Here is a 19,050-nt window from a genome sequence, read left to right on the forward strand (position 1 = left end):
ATCCAGTAATCCAGTAGAACTTTTGATTTAAATGTGCTTTTTTATATTTGTCACCTGATCAACTTACATATTAGTTTATGTTCAAGTAGTCTCAAATTTCAAATACCTATTCGTCAATGAAAGAATGACAAACGTTGTCATGCCAAAACAATCAATATTTATGACAAATTGGATATCGATTGTAAACTTGGCCACTTCAAGAAGTCTAACTAAATGAGTTAAACTGTTGTCATGAAATATTGCGCTTCAGTCATTTGTTTTGTGTAGACCATGAATTTAAACATAGGGATGAGCTTCTACCCTAGATCGCGAAGCCACGTAACGTGGCACTCAATTTTTTCACCACTTGCAGAAAACATCAATCACCTTGCGGGTAAAAGGGAGCAGCGTAAGCTGCTCGCATTATCTCGCTTTACGGACACCTTTATAAGTGTCTATCTATCGTTTTCAAGGACAGGGCGTAAAAACATTGAAAATTTATTCGAGCTCATTTGTTACATGACCTTAACCGGCATTGACGGGAAGGAATGTCAGCTGATGTCACTTTCAACTTGTCACGTGTGGTCTCAAGTAGGGCGTGAAATGTTTTTGACAAGTTTTATCACAGTCAGCACGAAGAAAGACGGGGCGAAAGGTGGCAGGTCCGACGCCTGGTTTTAGTCAGGTATTTCTCGATTTCTTAGGGCACACCATATACACATGCAAACATGGTCAATTGGTAAAGCTCTCAGTTAAAACAGTTGAAGTGCTCAAGAGAACACTAAGATGAGCAGGTTTTGCCCCTATTAGGACGTCAAACCCAGAAGGAAATGAAAATTGCACTTTTTTTGCATACCATCAGACGGGGCTACTTTTGATTCCGGGGGCTACTTTGGACACTCACGATTTTGTGTCTTCAGCACTTTTATTAACTAATTAATGCTCTACAATCAGGCATGAATATTTTTTGGAACAACATCAACATTAACAGGATAAACAAGAAAATATATAAAAAAAGTCCAAACAAATATTCACAAGCTACAAAACATTTGGTACGTAAACATTGTTTGAACTTTCCACATATCGTGGAAAGTTGTTGAAAACATCACAAAACTATCGAATCGTCATGTTTTAAAGAAATTTGAGATAGTTTTAGGTTAAAAGTTGTTGTTTTATAAAAATATTCGATCAAATGTCTTAATTTTACGATTCTTATTTTATAATAAAGTGTTGGTTTCTATATTTTACAACACAATAATTATTTTTTAAGGAATTTAAGATAGTGAATTATTATAAAACATATATAATTCTAACAGTAAACTCACAACAAAGTCCTTAAAAAATATGTTTCGGTCATATTTTATCTGAATCTGCTATACAATGCAAATACATGAATCTATGACAAAAGGTCGAAAGACAAAAGGTCGAAAAGACAAAAGGTCGACAGGACAAAAGGTCGAAGAACAAAAAAGAAGGGACAAAAGGTCGAAAATCTTTTTTCAAAGAAGGAAAAATTTCCAACCCTGCAAATCGTGTTCGACCTTTTGTCTTTTCGACCTTTTGTCTTTCGACCTTTTGTCCTTTCGACCTTTTGTCTTTCGACCTTTTGTCCATAAACCCAAAGACATATTTTAACTGCTAATTAAAACTATCCTTACGTCACATCGAAACGATTGAAAACCAAAATGTATCTAACAAATGCAAACTTTAAATTGTTTATGATCTTGTGAATAATTATTATTATACTTCATATAGCGCACTTAGAATAAAAATTACTTTTAGTGACATGAATTAATAAGATTCTTCTACATATCGTTCATATGACATTAAGAATCAGAACGAATGTTTTTATTCAAATCTTATTATTCATCGCAGTACTAGGTAGTTACACCATTTGCTTGCATCAACTTGAAAAATCAAGAATTATTAGCTGCCATTTGAAAGGAAATAAAGTTGAAATATCATCATGAAAACTAAAAATTATGAATAGCATGTGTTTCTGAAAAGTATTGTTTAGGTATGTGAAGTTTTTTGCAAGCTTGACAATTTTCAATATTTTGTTTATCACTGAAAAACATTCGAAAACATCACAGTGGACGAGAATCAATAGAATCAGTTAAAAATGTATGATAAAAACTTGTTTTATAATCAAAACGTACAAATTTCTTAAAGTGTCCAAAGTAGCCCCTTTTTTGCCTTGAAGGACACATTTTTTTCGCTATTCAAGCAACTTCTATTATTGATTGATGGATTTGTCTCATATTTTGCACATTTGTTACGTATATATACAACATAGATATATGCAAGAATTATCGAATTCCATCCGTAATTCTTAGAGCTATAAATCTTCAAAGTTGAAGAATGTGAAAATAATGTCAAAAGAAGCCCCGTTTGACGGTAATTTGATTATTTAAGGATAGGATCCATTTTTATAGGCTGCTTGGGCACGTCGGGAGTTAACCATCAATGTTAACATCCTTTTCCCGATCAGATAGATAGCGGCGTAGTGTCGGAAGCAATTGTTTCAATTGGCTATTTAACACTAAGGACTGCCTGTTCCGGTGCTAAAAGACCTCCTCACAGGTGACCCCTAAATCAAGGTGTGATGCAGCGTCATGTTTACTGTGCCCAGGAATGAATGGTTAGGGGGATCTTACCAAAACCTAATCGAAAACGGAGCCTGTGGAGTGCCAGGGCGCCCTCTACAGTGTTGCGCCTTTCCAGAGCTACCCGGAGCAATGGTGCAGCCGACCTTGTGTTTCTTCGAGATAATCGGATGCCGTTTTTCAGTCTAAAGCCTGAGGCTAAATGTAAGTGGGATTATGAATAAATCATTAAGGAATAGATCAGTGTGCATCGTACCTTCGTGCTGTGCGTACACGAATTCTCTCTGCTCTTGGAAGTTTTTTAAAAACTACCTAAAGCAATAAAACAGTACTTTTCAGTGCTACAAAAACAGTACTTTTCATTGCTAAAATTACATACGGTACTTTTCAGTGCTACATAAACAGTACTTTTCAGTACTATTTTTCTACTATTGATCCCTTCACGATCCTTGTTTGGACCCGTGCCTTCGATTTTTCGTTGGACCCGTTGGCGAAAGCTAGCGGTGGTAATCCTTCTTGGACATCGTCTTGGGAAAAAACCTCTCGAAGGTCACGTCTTCTTCCGTTTATTAACTTAACATGGTATCAACAACAAACAAAAGGAAGGGTGAATCTCTGAACTCACAACTTCCTTCCAAAAAAGTGCCATGCCTCGTGTATGTGTGCTAGTTAATAAAGCAATCGTTGCTACACTCATTTCAGAGTTAACAACCATAGATGTATGTGCTGTCACTTCCGTAACGCGGGTAGATCACCTTTTCGTGGTACGTTACGTGGTAAGATCTACCAATTTGAACCCTAGTCTCATCTATCTTGTTTGTCGGGCTAGGGTAATATGTTCTGGTAACTCAAGGATTCGCGGTACAAAGTCCTTGTTACTGGCAACAGTTTCTGAAAATTAATTTATTTTACCTAACAGATGGTTAAAGACTCGGAGTTGGTCAGTCCCGAGACTACACTTGAAGCCAAGATAACAATCATGAGTATTAACTCAACAAGAACTGTTAAGGTTTGGTAATTCAAGGACTCACGTGAATTCTGATTACTAAACAAATTTTCTTGCTTGATTTGGTTTTGCTGCTAGTATAAAGCCCCTTTTTTCTAGTATTTTTCTGGGACTAAACTAAAAGCGAAACAAAGATGTGACTAGAGTTCCGTTGCATGGTCAAATATCAGTAGTACCGATTTGGTTCCCCAGAAATTTAATCGAATATGTTTGCAAAGGGGCGCGCCTTCGCTGAGATGTAAATTTCTATAAAGTGTGTAAATAGCGGGACCTTATCATCATAGTCGATTTTTATTAATATCTGAGGAATCAAAACAAGAACTGTACAGAAATCGATGCTTCATTACTTACCAATGGAAATGGAGTAATGCGACATGCACTACACACTAAGGGTACGAGTAATGCCACAATAGATCTAAATACTGGTCGCAGTGGCGCACCCGAACAGAAAAAAAATGTGCTGTCACAATCGATGTTTATGCTGATGATCTCAATAGGAAATACGTGTATTTTTCTGTATATTTACCATATTAAGAAACATCCCAAACGGATGATTTCAAACGAGTTGTCGCATAATGCGTAACAAAAGACCTTCCGCTGATTGTGGGCAGTGATGCAAATGCTTATCACATCATCTGGAGCAGCTCATGTATTGATTTGAGAGGCTCCAATCTGATGGAATACTTAAGTAGGACATATATTAGATTGCTTAATATAGGCATTCTCCCAACCATCATAGTATCACTAGAGAAGAAGTGTTAGACATAACGCTCTGTTCGAACAGAATCAGTCACGAGTTGACGAATTGGCATGTATCAGATGAGGAATCATTATCTGATAATCGCTACATCTTCTGTGAACATTCGAATTTTCTGTCAACACTGCTGTGATCGTTGATGTGTTTACTTTTTTTGTGCGCCGTATTTTTCAACATTTGTCGATGCCGTTCATCTCAATTAATCCTCATAGCCAGCCTCCTGATACCGCCCATACAACCCAATTGAAAAATAACGAGCAAACATCTCTGGTTCCTACTGGGAAGTGGTTCCCACTGACAGCTCAATATTTGTAAACAAATAACCGTTTGAGGACTAACAATCGATGATGGTGGATTCTATTACTCCGTAAAATTTCTTTTCCCACATAACAATAGCTATTCGAACAAACAAACGGTTGCATACTATTGGATTGCAGTACAGCAAGTCAATTTGGGTTGATGTGATTAGCTAGAAACACATTTTAGTATTTGAGGAAAATTTCCCTAATATTGTGCTGTGATTTCATATGAAACCTTATAAATAACATTATAAAATGGTTTTATTTTAAAACTTTTTCAATAATGTCTAACCCACGATTCTCAGCTTGGTCTGAAAACTGTTCAAAATTAATAAAACATTCATTCAAGTCATCGTGCAAAAGTTTGGGTTCATTTAAACTTGCTTAAAACACGAAAATTTCGATAAATCGCCATCTAATAATGCATTTGCGTTTGAAAAAGCCATAAACTATTAGAATCTGTGGCAAAGATATTGTCAAAATGATTTGCACAATGACTTGAATGAGTTTCTAGATTTTTCCGAAAAAAAAAATTACATAAGAATAACTCATTGCCTATCGAATGCGTCACAGAGAGTTTCAGTTGGACGTGTAATCACAGAGCTATGGACAAAACACTTCTGTATGCTATTAAGGGGATGCAACCAAACTTTTGCACAGGAGTATACTTTTTGTTAGGGTACTGCTTTTAAAGGCAGCATTTTAAATCAAACATTGTAATATATTTTCCAGAGTTACATCAGAGATATCGTACATCTTTGTTCGCGGATGCCAACGGGCTTTTCGCCAAAGGACGAAGCCTGTGTGGAATCTGCTATAGGTTGCTAAAATATTGAATATTTTTCTTCAAACTTTTAGAAATGGAAGCCTTATGCTGCCTAAACTCGACTAATAATATTCCTATATAAATTAAAATAAAATAAAATTTTACTCTTAAAAGGATTCAAAACGTTTTAAGATAATTCGAGTCCCTCCCTGATAAAGTACTAAACAATTACATACAATATGTCGAAAACTTTGAGAAAATGTCGAATTTGAAATGTTATGTGTTTTTACAAAAAATCCAATAATTGCTCAACTTAAAAGGATGATAATGTTGCCCAACAGGGCCTTCCTTAGCCGAGTAGTTAGAGTCCGCGACTACAAAGCAAAGCCATGCTGGAGGTGTCTATTCGATTCCCGGTCGGTTCAGGATCTTTTCGTGATGGAAATTTTCTTGACTTCTCTGGGCATAGAGTATCATCGTACCTGCCACACGATATACGAATACGAAAATGGCAACTTTGACAAATAAAGCTCTCAGTTAATAACTGTGGAAGTGCTCATAAGAACACTAAACTGAGAAGCAGGCTCTGTCTCAGTGAGAACGTAATCCCAAGAAGATGAAGAAGAAAAAAGTGTATCCTAACACAGAACACTTAGGTATGAGAATTGAATGTAATATTCAGAATGAAACTAATAATTAATAAAATTACCTAAAGAAATTTACGGAAGTCTCGTATGATAGTTATATCAGTACAAATATGAACAGACTTACCTTCATATATTTCACAATTGAATCCAGCAGGATCTCGTTTCCTCCAATGAGCATTTAATCTTCCGAAGAACTTATCCTTAATTATATCACATCAACCACACCCGACCTTCACCAATCTCCCTCGATAACACTAAGCGCCCGTCGTATGTTTTCATTCTCCATATACCCAACTGCGTATGAACACCTCTGGCGTGCTATTTGCCAACCGCCACAATATGATTCGTATCTTTCTCCTCTGATCAATCTTGTCAGACAATCAGCATAATGAACCAGGAAAACAATCGATTTCCTTCAAAACGCTGTCACCGTACCGCACTATGGATACTACTATATGGGGGGTAGAATCCTTGATGGGGAAACAGCAATTAGCTTTTCCTTACCGACTGACGACAATGCACAACATTCCTCGGCCCCTTTCGTTAGCCTTGGGGATGGTTTCTGTATGATAAACACAACCTACATACACTGGACTCGTATACGTTCCCGACCAGTCGGAGGAATCAAGATTATAACAGAATGCGTTTCAGTGATGTTTTTTTATATCACCAGTTGTTCTAAATATATATTATTAATAGTAAAAATATTATCACAAAATTATTACAGAAAATTAAGGAAGAAATTTCCAAGATTCCTACTGAATTTGATAACAGCATGTTGATTTCCTATGATAGATATGGAGTTCGAGGTGAATTCAAAAATATGTGTTTAATTATAGTTGGATTTTGGAACGATTCCTTAGAATTCTTGTATAAATCCTGAAGGTTCCAATTGGAATCTTTAAGAAATCAGAAATATTTTTAAGATACAGATATATTTCTTGTATTTCCTAAATTTATATGAATATTCTGATACTACAATGGGGACCTTGAGTTTGTGTGAATCCCCAGGATTCCAACTGAAACTATACATATTCTCTCGGATATTCCAAAGATTCCCAACGAAACCTTGAAGACCCCTTGAGGTAGTAAAAAATATACGAATAACGAGAATAACAAGATCGCCATCGAAATTGCGAAGACTCACAACAAATGGCAAAAATCCCGTCAAAATCTCGAATGCATTTTATTCATACCGCTTAATGTATTCCAAGGATGTTCGAAAATGCCAAAATTATTGCAAAATATGTTAGCGAAAAACTATGTCAAATAATAACAACATTGTATCAGTTGCTGTTATTTTAAATCGCAATCGTGTTATAATCTTGATACATGATTCTGATCGGGAATTCACTCACACTCTCCACTGATGGTCCTTTTCCGTACAAACACGCACATGTGGTCTGTCGTTACACACTGGGTTTCGTTTAAAGGAGCGCTACTGTTTAAATGCAGCAGTAGGTCGTTAGTCTCGTTGTTTCTGTTACTACACTAGTAGTGCCCCGACGCTATCACAGTTTATTCTGCTGCTGCTGCTCCAACTGCTGTTGGTACTTTCTCCGGTTAAAAGCCGTTTTCCTAAGGGAAACTGGATTGCCAAGCCTTGCAAAGAGAATTTAATAATTAATTGCACTGCATTCTGAATACACTGTGGGGACCTAACTCTGAAAAGGGTACATTCGTGGGATCGAAAAAAAAATACATGTCCGCAAACATCCAAAGTTTAATTGAGTTTGTTTGAATTTTGTTGTAGTGTTTTATGAGGTTACTCACAATACCTAGTATAATATTTTTTTCATTCGTGAATGAGGTCTATACTAAATACATATATTTTTATTTCTGTTGTACTTTAAAAAAAAATCCTCACTGTGAAAATCTTTCTGCAGATCCTGCCATATATTTTTCATAGCTGGACCGCGAAAGCATTTCTTAAGATTTCTTTATTAGTATCATTCCAAACATTACATTCATTTCTTATATCTAGGTGTTCTGTGTTATTAGGCAACACTAGCATTTTTATTTGGTAAAACAAATTTAAGATTTTATTAACATTTTGTAAACGACATATTACATTTCATTTTCCGTAGTAGTACAGATTTTTTTAAAATGTGAAAAATAAGAGAAAAAACACGTTTTCAATTAACTTAACCTAATTTAACCTCAACATATAACGCAATAATCGTGCCAATAGAAGATTCTAACGATTTTCGCCTGAAATTATTAATTATTTTATTTGACATTTGTTGGATATTCTATGCAACTCATTGGTACTATACAAGGGAGGAAGCTTCAGAATCATTCACAAAATTTTATTTTCAATTCTCTGCAGAGCTTTCTTTCTGGTATAACAACAGCTAGTCCATATTGGTACAGCATACAACATGGCTGGCCTGAAAATTTGTTTGAATATCAAAAGCTTGTTCTTAAGACAAAGTTTTGATTTTCTATTAATAAAGGGTTAGAGACATTTTACATATTTATTACATTTGGCTTGAATGCCCTCAATGTGGTTCATGAAAGTTAAATTCTTATCTAGCATGAGCCCTACAGAGTTAAAAATAATGAACATTACACGTCATGCAAACCTCATTTATGCGATGTAAACATGATGTCATGTAAATTTCAGCCTGAAATAATGTAAAAATGTGTTATATGTCATGTAATCACACAGGATCCTGCTGGGTTACATGACATATAATTGAAGTTTACATGATATATCATGTAAATATCCATGATATAGCACGCTCCAATTGTGTGCATTATAAGTCTAAGAAATTTACACGTTTCGTTCGAGCTGTGTAGATACTTTACTTCATTTGACCAATTTATTGGAACCCCTCTCATCGTGACAACATGTCTTCTTGAAGGTTTCAAATAAAGAGCTTTTGGTTTATGTGGGAATATTATTAGTTGAGTTTTGGAAGCATTAACAGTGAAATCTTCCATTTTTGCAGGTATGAAGAAAAACTATCCAAACTTTTTTGCAATCGACTACAGATGACATGAAGACTTCGTCCTTTGGCCGAGAGGCCTGCGTCATCCGCAAACAAGGATTTTTGGCATCTTTTTTAGTTGATATATTTAACAAATGTTTTCAATTAGCATATTTTCCTGACAAATGGAAAAATGCTAAGGTTGTTCCAATTTTAAAACCAGACAAAAATCCTGCAGAAGCTTTTAGCTATCGTCCAATCAGTTTACTTTCCTCCATCAGTAAACTTTGTGAAAAGGTTATTTTGAACAGAATGATGGCCCACATCAACGAAAATTCAATTTTTGCCAATGAACAGTTCGGATTCCGCCATGGACATTCGACCACTCATCAACTTTTACGTGTAACAAATTTGATCCGTTCCAACAAATCTGAAGGCTACTCTACTGGTCTTGCTCTTCTAGACATAGAAAAAGCATTCGACAGTGTTTGGCATGAAGGTTTGATTGTAAAATTGAAAAACTTTAATTTTCCAACATACATTGTTAGAATATTTCAAAGTTATCTGTCAAATCGTACACTTCAGGTTAATTATCAGAACTCCAGATCTGAAAGACTTCCTGTAAGAGCTGGTGTTCCCCGGCAGCATTTTGGGACCAATATTATACAATATTTTCACATCTGACTTACCTGAGTTACCTCAGGGATGTCAAAAATCTTTGTTTGCGGATGACACAGGCCTCTCCGCCAAAGGACGAAGCCTGCGTGTCATCTGTAGTCGATTGCAAAAAAGTTTGGATATTTTTTCTTCATATTTGCAAAAATGGAAGATTTCTCCTAATGCTTCCAAAACTCAACTAATAATATTCCCACATATACCAAAAGCTCTTTATTTGAAACCTTCAAGTAGACATGTTGTCATGATGAGAGGGTTCCAATAAATTGGTCAGATGAAGTTAAGTATCTAGGGCTTATGCTAGATAAGAATTTAACTTTCAAAAATCACATTGAAGGCATTCAAGCCAAATGTAATAAAAATGTAAAATGTCTCTATCCCCTTATTAATAGAAAATCAAAACTTTGTCTTAAGAACAAGCTTTTGATATTCAAACAAATTTTCAGGCCAGCCATGTTGTATGTTGTACCAATATGGACTAGCTGCTGTAATACCAGGAAGAAAGCTCTGCAGAGAATTCAAAATAAAATTTTGAAAATGATTTTGAGACTTCCTCCCTGGTATAGTACTAATGAGTTACATAGAATATCCAATGTTGAAACATTGGAACAAATGTCAAATAAAATAATAAATAATTTCAGGCAAAAATCGTTACAATCTTCTATTGCCACGATTAATGCGTTATATGCTTAGGATAAGTTAGGTTAAGTATATTCAAAGCGTTTTTTTTTCTCTTATAAATAGGTGAAATCTATTCACCTGTAAAAAATCTGAACTGCTACGGCAAATGAAATGTAATATGTTGTTAACAAAATGTTAATTAAATCTTAAATTTGTTTTACCAAATTAGGATGATAGTGTTGTCTAATAACACAGAACACCTAGATATAAGCAATGAATGTAATGTTTAGAATGATACTAATAAAGAAATAAAAAAAAATCCCTGAGGTAACTCAGATGTGGTCAGATAAGTCAGGTAAGTCAGATGTGAAAATATTGTATAATATTGGTCCCAAAATGCTGCCTTGAGGAACACCAGCTCTTACAGGAAGTTTTTCAGATCTGGAGTTCTGATAATTAACCTGAAGTGTACGATTTGACAGATAACTTTGAATTATTCTAACAATGTATGTTGGAAAATTAAAGTTTTTTAATTTTACAATCAAATCTTCATGCCAAACACTGTCGAATGCTTTTTCTATATCTAGAAGAGCAAAACGAGTAGAATAGCCTTCAGATTTGTTGGAACGGATTAAATTTGTTGCACGTAGAAGTTGATGAGTGGTCAAATGTCCATGGCGGAATCCGAACTGTTCATTGGCAAAAATTGAATTTTCGTTGATCTGGACCATCATTCTGTTCAAAATGACTTTCTCCAAATATTTACTGATGGAGTAAAGCAACGACGATGGCTAGAAGCTTCTGCAAGATTTTTGTCTAGTTTTAAAATTAGCACAACCTAAACATTTTTCCATTTGTCAGGAAAATCAGTCTCCCAGGCACTTTCGAAAAGGTTCTCTTGATTGAGAATATTTTCGAAGTCCTGAGTTACTTGATTTTCATATGGACTAGTAAGTCCTAAATTAAAATTGTGCGCACTTTCAAACTGCATAGCAAGTTTTTGAGCTTTTTCGCAATTAGTTAGTAATAATTTGTTTTCCTCTTTCAATGCCGGTATTGGCTTCTGAGGTTTTTTCAAAATTTTAAATAATTTCCAAAAGGGCTTAGAGCCAGGGTCCAACTGAGAAATGTAATTTTCAAAATGTTTTTCTTGATTGAGAAAATCGATTTTAAATTTCTTTCTGCAAATCCATGTAATTTTCATAGCAGGATCACGAGTGCGTTGAAATTGTTTAGAGGCGGATCAAGAGTTTAAGATCATCGTCTATAATCACGGATTCAAATTTTACTTCATATTTTGGAATTGCAATGCTCCTGGCTTCAACAATGGAATTTGTTGAAGTTTCAAGAGCATTGTCAATATCAAGTTTTGTTTGTAAAGAAATGTTAACATCAAGATTATAGTCAATATATGTTTAATGTATATATTCCAGTCGGCTCGAAAATTTTTGAAAGTAGAGCTGATAGGATTGAGAATCGCTTCTCAACTCTAGTTTCGTAAAATTGAGCGGCGATCTCTTTATCGCAAAAGGGGTCAATTTGATGAGGTAAATTGTCAAAATTACTTCAAACCCATGCAATATGGGTATTTTTGAAATGGAGACTACGAGTCGCCATCTTTAGTTCCAAAATGGCGTCGGACATCGATATCCGTCATCTACTCGTCGATCCCGTTTTGAAAATACTAACGTAACATGGGCCATGTTATTAGGCAAAAAAAATACAAATTGCGTACACTTCGAGCATGTTTTGCCAACACACTCCGTCAGCATCACTCTTTCCTACTGCGCGCCCTCATTAACACTTCAGTCGTCGCGCTGTTGTATTTTGTACAACAGTGGGGAAAAAACCTCACTTATAGTGCACAGCATCAGTGTGGTGGTTCTGGCGGTGGCAAACCGCGCGACGACTGAAGGGTTAAGTTCGTATCGTTACACTTTGCGCGCGACTGTCTCCTCTTTGTGCAGTGGTTAAATTCTGCTCTTTGCGCGCATTGTGCAAGTTGATACCAGCCCTGCAGGCATGTTTCGCGGAATTGAAAGATAAAATGTGCATTTTTTGCAATGGCTAGAAAATTTGCCCCGCTGATTTGAATTTTTTTCCCATCATTAGCCAAAAATGGTATCCTATTACAGCCATTCCATGAAAACCCGAAATTTTGCAAAGTCACGATATTTCTGGTCACCTTATTTCGGAAATGGTCACCCCCCTTATTTCGGATAAGGCAATGAACATAAAGTCGAGAAGCAGTTGAAACGTCATGCCAGAAAGAAAAACAAGAAGATGATACCAATTAAACACCCCTAGATAATAAGAAGCAAATATGATTTTGTAAAATAAATCAATAGAATCCGGCACCGTAATGCCTAAGAGCGCTTGAGCCTGCTAAATAAATGATAAGATAAAAAAAAAACCAATTAAACACTATCACACAATAAAGTTCAAGCTAGTGTCTCATTCCTCAACCAAGATTGTAATAAGTCATACAATTCACGCTACAGTAGCCAAGCTGAGCAAACCGCAGTCAGCGAAGCCAGTGAAATATCGGTGCTTTAGGCAAAATGCCTACAATGTAGAAAAACACCCGTTGCTAAAGACAAACTACAGTAGAAAAATGTTATATTTTCCGGAGCATTTCCCGAATTTACAGCCTTCGATGACACTAATGATTTAGAAAATTCATGCGCCCAGAATAGGCTACTTGATGAGATTCACATTTTCAAACTACTGTAGTGAGAAGAGCTACGTGAGTTTCATGACATTCAAGCCTACTACTATTAACATACCCAGCCCTGATATAATCCAATTTAATAATAACCTTAGCTTGAAAGAAGGGAAAATTTCATGTGTTTAATATTAGCAGCCTTCTCGCCAAAAATGTTTCAGTCGGTATGATTCGGAAGAACGGTAAATTTTCAAAAGAAGGGTGATATTGTATGAAAATGGCAGTAGCTATAATTGAAATTTATGCAGATGAATTTATTTATCAGTTTGAACATTATTTATTGTTCAAATAGCATAAATCGAAAGAATATCCTATGTATGGAAGAAGGGCCATTATCCAATGAAAATGTAGACAGTGAGGACAATAATATTTATTCCAGAATAACACGAAACTGGACAGGGCAAAAACTTTCTCACATGTAGCACAAAAATGGTATAGAGGCTTAAAAGGTCTTGAGATTATTTAGTCTTAAAGAAAGTCAAAAGCTGGAAAACTTTCGAAGAGAATTGAAATCTATAAAATTGGTCTACATGATATATAAATAGAATTATCAAGCTTGTAATCAGATTGTTGAAAAAAAAAATCCCAACTGTTAAAAATTTCGATCCTTTAAAAACAACTAAAAATATGGTGGATAGCATCATGATTATATATTATTTCAAATTATTGCAAAATTACTTTTGCAATTATTTTTTTTTCACGGGTTTCGCAGAATTATGTTTAATTAATATGCTACTACATAAGCTGGTAAAACTGCTTCTCAAATCAGAATATTAAGAAAAAAAAATGGACAAAGACACGGACACGTTAATGCTTCCAGTGGGCATTTTGCCCTTTGAAGGAAGCACCACACTAGACAACGGACTAGCATGCAACGCCCAGTGGCACAGTCAGAAAACGTTCCTCACGAAAAGTTTTCTTGCTTGAGGCGGGAATCGAACCCACACTCCCTGGCACGATGCGGCTAAATGACTGGTGACACTAACCGCACGGCTACGAAGCCCACAAAAGCTTGCGTTGCCTGTTGCTAACTTTTAAAAACTTTCAACATTAAAAATTAGGATGCAACTAAGCATTGAAATATCAATGAAATATTACAGCCATGCGGGATGACATTGGGCATAGGGGTGACTTAAATAACTCTCTTCGATGCATTGGCTGGTAGGAATGTCGAAAAACTAATCTATGACAACCTAGTGGCTCTTTACAAAGAATTCTTGGAGCTTGCAACATTGTTCTCATGATTCTTATGTTAGGGGAAGAGCACTAAATTTCGACCTACAAGAATTCTTGTTTTCGGATTTCCTTACAAAGTAAGCCAAAATCATATGAATGGGACGAAAATTAGCACTGGGTCGAAAATTGGTGCTTTTCCCCTACTTTTCCTTTAAAAAATTGTATAGAACCGGAAATTACTTATTTATCTTATCATTGAGTAGCTCTCCGGGAGAATATATGACAAAAGGTCGAAAGGGCGGAAGGTCGAAAGACAAAAGGTCGAAAGGACAAAAGGTCGAAGAACAAAAAAGAAGGGACAAAAGGTCGAACATCTTTTTTCAAAGAAGGAAAATTTCCCACCATGCAAATCACTTTTGACCTTTTGTCCTTTCGACCTTTTGTCTTTCGACCTTTTGTCTTTCGACCTTTTGTCCATAAACCTTCCGTGAAACGGGTTATTCTGGGAAATGGGCCATTCCGGGTAATGTCTTTCCGGAAAGTGGGGTATCCGGGAAATGATTCCCGGGAAACGTCTTTCCGGGAAATGTTATAGAACCCAATAACATTCCTTTCCTTGTTTACACCTAGATGGATGGACATGGCCGGAGATTACATTGTCCTTGAATGAATCAAAGCACTGAATTATTCAAACTTAAGACGATTGATCACTCTCACTCTCAGTCGATCTTCTAGTTGCACTAAGTAAAATACAGAAAACTATCCTTAAATATCTGCAGTCAGTCTAAGCTAAGCTAAGCTAACACTATGGCTTATCAGGTGGCCAATAATCAAAAAAGTGATGTGCCCCAAATTTCAATTCTTGTTCGCCATTTCATTGTTAACATGTCTGCTAAGGAATCCCCAAAATATTAGGGCATGATTTGCATTGCACACTCAGTTATGAGGTGCCAAAGTTTAGCCTATGGAGAAAAACTTGTTTTTATTAACAAAAACTATGGTTTACTCAAATTAATATAACTTTTTTTCTATAATACTTATGTAAAATGTTTTTACACCATTTGAAAGCTTACAAAAAAGGCTTCCTCGAAACAATTAAACAAATAAAAAAAGCTTCAAAATAGTGGCTTTTATGATGTTATTTTTATAAAGCGGTTAAAAAAATCGAATAAGCTTATAGTTAACACATCGAGTACTTTTTTGTCCCAAGTTGTCCCAGGCTTAAATTCAGTTCCAAGGGTACTTTGGGATGTAAACTAAAGGATCGTGAAGAATTTATCTGCACAAATTTACACTTTTTTATTTTAAGGCTTTTTGAATTTTTTAATATTTTTAACCATTTTCTATTGAAAACAGCTAAAAACTAATTTAGAAAATAACTGAATTTCGCTAAATCATTCAAATCATCATTTCTATGTAAGTTCTAATATTTATAATGGTTTGCACAACGTTAATCGCATAAATGGCTTATATGCATTATAAGTAACAAAGTTTAATATTTCGCTATAGGCCCTATTCAAAAGTTAGTCTCGAAAACTTGTTTTTGAAAATAAAACATCAAATTTGTATCATTAAACTCATAAATGCGACATGAGATGGAAAATATATTTTTGGCCGCCAGTCTGTATAGAAACCGCCCATAGTGGCTAAGCAAAGTATGTATCTAAGTAAAATTTTAATTTACTGGAAGCCTTAAGTGTTCAGATTACACTGCGAAACTTTTTTTGTGTCAAGCACCAAAATAACGCTATTTTTTTAGTTTATGGTTGCTGAATCCATTGCTGTTTTCAAAAATATCATAGCAGTCCAGTTTTTGCTATTGACTTTTGAAACTGCAGATTTTGACGATTTCAACTAATAATACTTATTGATAAAGAACATAATACTTTCAATGTTATAAAATACAGCATTTTGTCATATAAGAAAAACAAAAAAATACATTCATTAGAGTGTCTATTTCCCGGCCGTTTTGCTTGCCCCGGGATTCGGGACAAAAGTTAATGCTTGTCCTGGAAAATCCCAAGATCTCGGGATTTTTCAAATTTCAATAAATCCAGTATTTTTGTTAAATTAATAGTAAAATTTCATTAGTAAAATGTTTCTAAAATGAGATAGAAAAGAGAAAAATTACAACATATTGTATTTTATGCATGAACTTTCTATTGCGATGAAGTCGTTAAAAGCAAAAATAAAAGCTAACTTTTGATTATTAAGGCTTAACGAGAGATTTCATTCTATTCTCCATAATATAAATGGAAATATGGTGAACATTTAAGTCATTTAACAATTTTCTTCAGGCAATTAAAAAGTCATCGAAACTTTGAAGAACAAAGGAAAAGTTTTAAGATCAGTGGGGCATTGTATGTTCAAAGTTCATTACTGAGTATTATTTACAGATGTTAAGGCATATTTTCAGATAAACTTTATCAACCTAGGTTTATCGAAACGACTTAGTTGAAGTAGAACATTAGTTGGTGCTTTTCTATTTTATTGAATAAAACTTGAGTCGACAGACGAAAAATGTCACTGTGGTTTCCTTCAAAATGTACGTATATTTTGGGAATCCCGGGATTCCCGAGACGCCAGAACTTATATTCCGGGAAACGAGAAATCCCGAAATATCTCAAATCCCGGGATTTTTTGTCCCGGATGTACCAGGTTGGATACTCTAACCATCATTCATAATTCAGGCATATTGATGAAGTCGATTTTGATTGAAAAAAATCGATGTTTAAACCTATAATAGAAATGACATCCTATTTTGCATGCTTCATGGATAAGACAAAAAAAAGTTTGATGAATCATAATTTGAATTTTATGTAAACATAAATGATGCCAGTGTTTTATACTGGCGACTTGTAGCTCAAATTTGTGACGTACTTGAACATTCCTGAGATCCTTGAGGCACACAAAAATGTTATTTTTGTTTTGATTTGTTATTAGACAAAACGATAGTTTCGTATGAATTGTAATGGCGAAATTGATACTTCAGCAACATTTTTATGTTGTCACCTCCACTCCTTTGCGTTAAGATTCATACATTAAACAAACATTTACAACTATTTCTATACTGGATTGATTCACGAATGTACCCTTCATAAATTTCCTTTCCGTTGCATACGTACATGTGGTGCAGACCCGAATCAATCTTGACGATGTAATTGGCTCAAAACATAACGCACCGTCCCTGTAACTTTTTGTCACACTACTTTAAATATATTCTCTGTTTGGTACGTGAGTCACACTCTGTCACACCACAAGCCTCCCGACGCTCTCCACTTGTAGACGTTTCCAGACAATGTTTTGACCCAACTTCTAACCCCTGTATATACTATGAGGAAAACTTTTCCCACTACTAGGCGATATAACCGTCATGCTCTAGACCTCTTTGTTTGCGGTGTTTCATTCATTTTTTTTTTTCGCTCATCCCATACAAACGGTTCGCACTCTTCTGAGCTCCATTGAGTCTCTTGATATTTTCGGGGAGGCCATAAGGGACAGCCAATCGATTGACGCGGTCAACCACGCGCGACGACCAGGACACTCCGAAGCTCACCGAATCCTCCACACTCTACAGTCTACAGTCCCTCAGGCTCAGGGTCTCGATATCTTCGTCTGTATAATATTTTGAGGCAAATTTCGTTGCAATCGGGAACCGAATTGAAGCAAAAATTCATTGCATCGACAGTTGTATGCTAACTAAATTATGCTCTAGAATGTGTACTGCGTCAACCCTCTGAGCTTTTTGGGGGAGCCTTCTTCGGTGGCTCGGTCGTTCGTCCGTCAGTCATTCAGTCGGAATAATCTCTGGGAACGGGCTCTCGTATCAGACTGGCTTCCAGCGGGCAGGATCCGAATGGGAGCCGACGAAAAGCTTGCGTGATCCCTCGACTGTTACCAACACAATCTCAAACCGACCGACACAGAGCTACCCTTACTGTACTCATTCTCAGCCTGTTTTCCACGCTAGAGACGAACTGAGTGGAAAACGAGAGACAAAACATAAAATGCTGCAGTCAGCTACGGAGCGCTGTTCGGTCACTGATGACAGAAATGAAAATGATGATGATGGTGATGATACTGACGATAGAGGAAAATGGTAAGAACAGCGAGAATGCAAAATGTTCATGATACACACTGCTCGTCGTCGGTTAGAAGTACAAAATTAAGTCTTGGGGCCTCATTGGAATTTGTGTTGCACCAGGGGTGAATCGAACGAACCGGTTGGGGTTTCATTATTTTGCTTGAGATGAAGGTTATGAATTCAAACAAATTAAAAAACGATTAATATTAGTGTGAAGTACCGCGATACTTAATATTTCTAGTAAAACTATAGACAGACTCTAAAAAAAACAAACTGATGCGTCTTTTCTAAAATTCAGAAGAAGTCATATCGGAATTGCCTACCACAGCGAAAGTGAAACATCTCATCCAAAGATGGCCAACTTGTTCCCATACTCACGTTTACAAAGATACAAAACTGCAGAAATAAAAAATACAAAACGTTCCAGATCTCCTAATTTTAAGCTTTCCCGACCAGACGAAAGAAACAAGATTATAGCAGAATGTGTTCCCCTGATATGATTTTTTTATATCACCAGTTGTTTTAAAACATGTACCGTTATTAGTTAAAACATCACAAATGCTCACAACATTTGCACCAAATTAAACTAAAATATAACAAACCCTATTATAATTATAACAAAATTATTACAGAATGTGTTGCAAGGATGTTACAAAATAACAAAATTATTTCAAACAATGTTGCTGTTTATAACACCGGAAGTTATTTGCAACAAACTTATAAATGCGATGTCAAAAGTATAACAAATGTTGTTATAAATGTGTTACTAAAAATAT

The 19,050-nt window shown here is 35.6% G+C and overlaps 1 protein-coding gene across 1 annotated transcript in view; it reads right to left on the minus strand.

Moving 5' to 3' along the window:
- Positions 1-17,996, minus strand: part of LOC5575881 (irregular chiasm C-roughest protein) — a 520,731-nt gene extending 502,735 nt beyond the window's left edge. Inside the window, 2 exon segments of the mRNA XM_021847997.1 lie at positions 6,185-7,662; positions 17,316-17,996. The gene's annotated coding sequence lies outside the window, so the exon portion shown is untranslated.
- Positions 17,997-19,050: the final 1,054 nt, after the last annotated feature.

The sequence above is a fragment of the Aedes aegypti genome, chromosome 1 (genome assembly GCF_002204515.2).
Source record: "Aedes aegypti strain LVP_AGWG chromosome 1, AaegL5.0 Primary Assembly, whole genome shotgun sequence".
NCBI lineage: Eukaryota > Metazoa > Arthropoda > Insecta > Diptera > Culicidae > Aedes > Aedes aegypti.